The sequence below is a fragment of the Vicugna pacos genome, chromosome 27 (assembly GCF_048564905.1).
Source record: "Vicugna pacos chromosome 27, VicPac4, whole genome shotgun sequence".
NCBI lineage: Eukaryota > Metazoa > Chordata > Mammalia > Artiodactyla > Camelidae > Vicugna > Vicugna pacos.
The window spans coordinates 8,916,891-8,922,890 of NC_133013.1; the positions used below are offsets into that span (position 1 = coordinate 8,916,891).

At 52.8% G+C, this 6,000-nt stretch overlaps 1 protein-coding gene across 5 annotated transcripts in view; it reads right to left on the bottom strand.

Annotated features, from left to right (window-relative positions):
- Nucleotides 1–2,178, bottom strand: part of MEF2A (myocyte enhancer factor 2A) — a 121,998-nt gene extending 119,820 nt beyond the window's left edge. For 2 of the 5 annotated variants that reach the window (XM_072950698.1, XM_072950697.1), the window contains exon 1: nucleotides 1,980–2,176. The gene's annotated coding sequence lies outside the window, so the exon portion shown is untranslated. Of the gene's footprint in view, nucleotides 1–1,979 lie in introns of all 5 variants that reach the window. The other 3 variants (XM_072950700.1, XM_072950699.1, XM_072950702.1) reach the window with 2 other exon arrangements.
- Between the last annotated feature and the right edge of the window lie 3,822 nt (nucleotides 2,179–6,000).

Below are 6,000 nucleotides of genomic sequence, written 5' to 3' on the forward strand. Positions count from 1 at the left end.
GAACAGGTAAGCAAATAATTGTGTTTAGAAAGGTCACTACTACTTCACAATCGCTGACTGCTTTAGTAAATAAGTTTCTACTGGAAGCACTCTTCCAACAGAATTGTTAAAGACTATAGTCTACAAAGTATTTAAATCACCAGTTTTGGTTCTTCAGAATATTTTCATTATAACACCATAATCACAACTGTTTGATATGTGCTCACTGAAAATTAAGTGATTCCAGAATCAGTTAGTGCATCATCATATAGAACTAATCTTAATGTTTTATATGACATATAACCTGTTCATTACGTTTGATATAAAGTCTAACTAAAATTGGCATCCACTTTAGTGAAAACACTTTTGACATTTCTCCTAAGACGTAAGTTGGCATTCACAGTAAAAGAAATGAGTAGAGTGTGCCCTCCAAAAATAAACAAAAACCCAAAACCAAAAGATGTACACACAAAAGCCGCAACAGCACAGTAGTCTTTTATCCTTATTTCCTAAATTCATATTATTAAAATAAATGCCATTTTTGTGTTTGCAAGAAAACTTTTAAGCTATTTTGTTTACCTTTTCCACAGACTCTTCAAGTACTGCCAAGGTAACATAGATTGTAAAACTGACAACTGGAGTACTTGGCAGTTGCCAAAACAACACAGCTGGATTCTTAAAGGGAAAGTGCTCTTGGGTAATGTACACCTAATTAAAGCCTTAAAGAACCTTCTCTTCATATAGTAATAGATATAAGACACAGGGGAAACATGCTGTGCTAAAACTTGAAAATTTTAGACAATATTTGTTTATAAATACAAACACTATTGTTAACACATCACAGCAGGCCTTTCTATAAAAACACACTTACTGGAACCACAATCTCATTGTAAACTAAAATGCAGGTTACACTATACTATTCTTCAATATACAAACGGTTTCCTACTGGATCATGACAGGACGCTCCCTTCTTATCTCAGTAATCACACATCAGGTCTCAGCTATGTTTTTATAGCTACTCTTTCACGGGGGGGGGGAAGAATCCTTGTTTTTCTAATCCAGAAATACTCATCGCTTCCAAACTTGTTTCCATCATCTCACCTGCTAATAAATCTTCACTGATTAAAGGCAGATGGAATCGAACTAAAAAGCAAAGTTTCTATCACACAAATCCTTCCCTGAGAGCCGGGATCTACGTGGACGTCGAGGGGTCCGCGAACGGTCTCTGCAGCCCCTTCTTTCCGCGCGACCTTCCAGCGTCCACACCCGCAGGTGCCCCCGGCCCGGGCCACCTCCCAGCCCCAAATATCGACCTGGCCACTGACATACACAAACACACACACCCGGAGAGTTCGGACCTTAATGTTCCGCTCCGTCAGATCAACCTTCTCCCAAAGCAGAAGTGGGGGAACTTCTTCCAAGTCCCACAACAGCGCAGAACGCCCCCCGCACCAGGGGTCAATCCCTTCGGGGAGACCCCAGCCCCACAAGGCAAGATGAAGAAGAGGGCCCTCGGGCGTTCTGCCCCGGAGAGGCTCCGGGCCCTCAGGGAACTCCTTCAACTTTCAAGGAGGCGACGTCCACCACCGCCCCCCAGCCCCAGACGCAGCGCGCGCCCTGGGAGGCTCCTCGCTCCGAGCCCGCGCGGCCGAGCCTCCCTCCGCCAGCCCGCGACACCCCGTCAGACCTCGGGCCCGCCCTCGGGGCACCCCGCCCCCACCTCCACAGGCGCCTCGCCCCTCGGCGCCGACCCCGACGCGACCACCTCTTGCAGCCTCCCCGCACCCAACCCGCCCCGCCGCCGCGCGCTTCGACCTCGGCCGCCTGCCAGCCGGACGCCGCCCCGTCCCGGGGTCCCCGGAGTCCCGCGGGCGCCCCTCCTGGGCCGCGCCGCCCCCCGCCCCAGCGCCCCCAGCCCCTACCCGGTCCCCTCGCCGAGACGCCGCCCCCTCTGGCCCCGCAGGCTCCGCGGAAGGAGCCCTGCCGGCCGCGGGCCTCACCGTGTCTCCGGCGCAGCTGGCGGGCGCATACACGCCGCAGCCCGGGCCCGCCACCAGCGCTCCGCGCCGCCCGGAGCCGCCTCCTTCAGCCCGGGACTCGCCGGGACATCCGCGCACGGATCCCCACACCGGGGCTATTTTTAGGAGACGGGCCCCGGCCAGACCGGAACTCGTTCCCGTCGGCGCGCGTGCGCACTACGCTGACAGTACTCGGTGTCCCTCCGCCAACCTCGCTTTTCCCTCCCTTCTCGCTCCCTGTCTCCCCTGCTTCTTTAAGGTTTCTTCTCAGAGCTGATTTATCCTCTTAATGGGTCTAGAGCACTTGGAGTGGGAAAGACAAGGGAGCTGGCAAAGAGAGTCACACTGTTTGGAAGCGAGCATTACCCCACAAGGACGTGAGGGGCGGACTATGTTTTTTCGGGTGGGTGAGGAGACAGATCACCCGGCACAGGAAGGAGATGACGGCGGTTTGGCGCCGCGGCTACGGGCTAGAGCTCGCTTCCCTCTGAAGGACCGTGTTCTCCTGGAAGGGATACTGGTCACTTGATGAGGGCCTGGGCGCCTCCCAGGGCGGGGCGGCCGGCGGCGTCGCGCCCTACAGCCCCCGCCTCCCCCGCCGCTGCCTCCCTGACCGGCCCGCGGGGGCCGGGCCGAGAGCGGCTCCAGTGACGCGGCGCGTGGCGAATCGCCGCGCGTGGCCGCCCGCTGCAGCCAACCCGCGGCGCCGGAGGGCGGGGCCCGCGGGGCAGGGCCGGGGCTCCCGGAGCGAGCCCGGCAGTCGCCCGGAGCCCCGTGCCAGGCAGCGTCCTTCGGGAGGGCTCAGACGCCCACTGCTGAACTCTTGGAGCCGCGGCCAGAACCCCGCCCTGGGGCACACTTGGAGCCCCCTGTTCTCAGCTTGCCACACCCGCGCCCTCATTGCGGTCAGGACCGCACCTGTGCCCACGCCCGGGCGGCCACCAGGTCACTCTCACTGGGCAAGCACAATGGTGCTTGGACCCGGGCGCCCAGATAGTAGGACTTGAAGGGGCCTGGAAGGCGGGCGACACCTTTTCCGTCTGGCCAGCCAAGCTTGCCACGTCCCAGGAGAGACTCATCCTGATAATCTTTACTATTAATGATAGCTAATTACTAATAGGCGCAGCTAGTATGCCCTGAGCGCTAAACTACGTGCTGAATAGCTTGCATCTGATAGCTCATGTATTCCTTATAACATGCGCATGAAGTAGATTCAGTTTCTATTCCCACTTTACATAGGAGGAAAGGGAAGCTTGAGCGCTAACGTGACCTTTTGGGTTAAGCTTAAGAGGAGGGCACTAAGGACTCGAAATCCTTACCGCTCCGCATACTGCCTTTTCTGAGAGCAGTGCAAAGGAGATGTTCTTGAAACAGCCGTTCTGTTTAGGGGGCTGCTGGTTTTTGTCGAGGGAGGTCGTTAGGAGGTGAGCCATTATGGTCCTTGCATCCTGAAGGCTGCTTGCCTCTGGAGTTTCTGTGGCCACACTGCCTACCTCTGCACCAGAGGTACCTATGCAATGGACACAAAGCCAAAGAGTTGTTTTCATTTGAAGATGAGAAATTCAGTCCCACAGCACATTAAAACAAAGTGATCAGGATGGGTAAGCAGATGTGCAGAGGCTGTGGGCAGAGGAACTGGGAAGTTACAAAGGAAGCTGGAGGCTAGCAGGCTTCCTCCCTCAAGGACAAGGCAGTGTACTGGGGAGAACCCAACACAAAAGCGACATATAAACACCAGACACTGGAAAACAAACTTGGAGTTGTGCTCAGAGCCCCAACAATGTCAGCGTTCAGAGGAGCTAGCAGCAGGGACTGCAAGCAGGTTTTTAAAACACGTTAGAAGTTGGTGTAACTCAGCAAGTCATGTGGAAATGCATGCTTTTCAACTTGCCAGAAGCTGCAAAACCAGCTGAATTTGCCTTCTCTGATCCAAGAGAATAGAAGAGTTTGACAGTTTTCCTTCAAAACCTATGGTCTGAGGTAGGGGGACAGTGAGCCATGGCTCCCTCATTCCCACCTGCCCTTCACCCTGGAAGAAGAGGGACAATGAGAACAGACTCTTCCCAAAGAGATCACATATTCTCATTGCTCTACCCCATCTCCTATCGTTGGCAGAAGCTGACCCTCTTGAGGCACAAAAGACTCAGCTCCAACTGCCCACTCCCCACCCATTCAAATGCTATTGGTCACTCCAGAAAGCCAGGCAGACAACTTGGCTCTGAGTCCAGCAAAAGCAGACGTGAAGAGACTGCATCACCTAGGGCAGCACCTTTTTCCCCACTGCCCCCTGCAAGTCAAAGCCCTCGTCCAAGACTTGCAGGGAGTTGTTTAAGAAGGAAGGAAGGAAAAGAAGAAGAGGGAAGAAAGACGAATAAGTTTAAGGACTATAGAGCACAGCTATTGTAAAATCCATTAACAAAGCATAATCCCTATTATTTGTAATTAACCAATTTTAGGAAATCATCATAGCTTCTATTTCAGGTCTCAAAGACATGTACCTGAAGTCCAGTGTCTGCAGCAGCTTGCACTCAGCTTGGCATAGACCATGTGCCACTGGCTTGGAAAGAACTTCTGAGGAGTCTTCACCTCTTTCTGTCCTTAAAGTGCTCAGGCGTCCAGAGAAGGGACTCAGCACCATACTAGGCACTGCAATACTGAGGTGAGGAAGAACAGTCCTTCCTCAAAAGGGGCTGGCAGGCCATGGGGGGGAGATACAGCCTAAAACACAAGCCAGCCCGATAACCAGCAAGAGAGGGGTTAAGGGCATTAGAAGAGTACAGAAGATAAGTATGTAAGAAGGGAGGAGAATTAGGAAAGGCTAATTAGAGGAGGCAACCCCACAGTGAATCCAGAAAGCCTCTGAGAAGGATGGAGAGGGGCCCTCTCATGGTCCTGCTCTGAAGAATAAAGCCCAAGCTCCCTAGGAGGCACGGATCTCTGACCATCTGGCCAGCCTCACCCTCACCTTTTCCTGCCAGATACCCCACCATCCCCATTCAGGAGTTCTGAATTGTACATCAGGCTATTTCCTCCTGTCTGCAGGGTAAACCCCTTTACAGCCATCAAGTCTCCACTAGGCGTCATTTTCTCTAAGAGCCTTTCTCTAATATCCTGCCTAGTTGAAGGATAAGTATTTCTTTATCTTTGTAAGTCTGTCTTTTCCCCTTTGTTGAGCCCCTCGAAAACATAAACTGTCATTTACTCCTTAATTGATCCACAATGTCTAGCACAGTGCCTAGTGTGTAGTAGACAACCAAATAAATGTTCAGTAGAGGGACTGCAGTGTGCAAGGACCCCGTCAGTGTGGCTCAGGAGAGAAACCACAGCTAGAGGGGTGTGCCTGGAGCCTGGAGCCTGGAGTCTGATCAAGCACCTGGGAATGGTGGGAGATGAGGCTAGAAGAAGAGTGGTCAGGAGTGAGATGGTGCCAAGCCATTTGGATTTCTTTCTGAAAGCAATGGGAAGCGCTGACATTTCAAGCAGGTGAATAGCAAGATCGATTTGGCATTTTAGAAGGATGGCTGAGGGCAGTAGTTGGGAGTGGGTGGGAGGAAGCAAGACTGCACGCAGGACAACAAATTAGAAGGCACTGGTGTTGCTGCGGCTGTCAGAACCCCCACCTCCATCCCTGGAGATCTCTGCAGACTGTCCCTACACATGCTAATGGATTCCTGAGTCTCTGCTGAGGCTCTAGCCCCAGGAGAGGGCTTGGGTCAGTAGATACATACCCCAGCTTCCTCATGCTTTAGGAAGATAATCTGAGGCATGTACCCAGAAGTCCCCCGGGGGTTCCCAGGGGCTTGAGCCCCCGCTGTCATCAGTGGTGATCCGCTCACTAGCACACGTTCATGTTGCCCCTCCTCACTTCCCCATTCCTTCAGATCCCTTTCCAGGATCACCTCCCAAATAAACCACCTGTACCAAAATCCTTGTTTGGAGGCCTGCTTTTCAGAGGACCCATTTGAGACAAATGGTAACTGAGATTAAGGAAGAAAGAAGACCT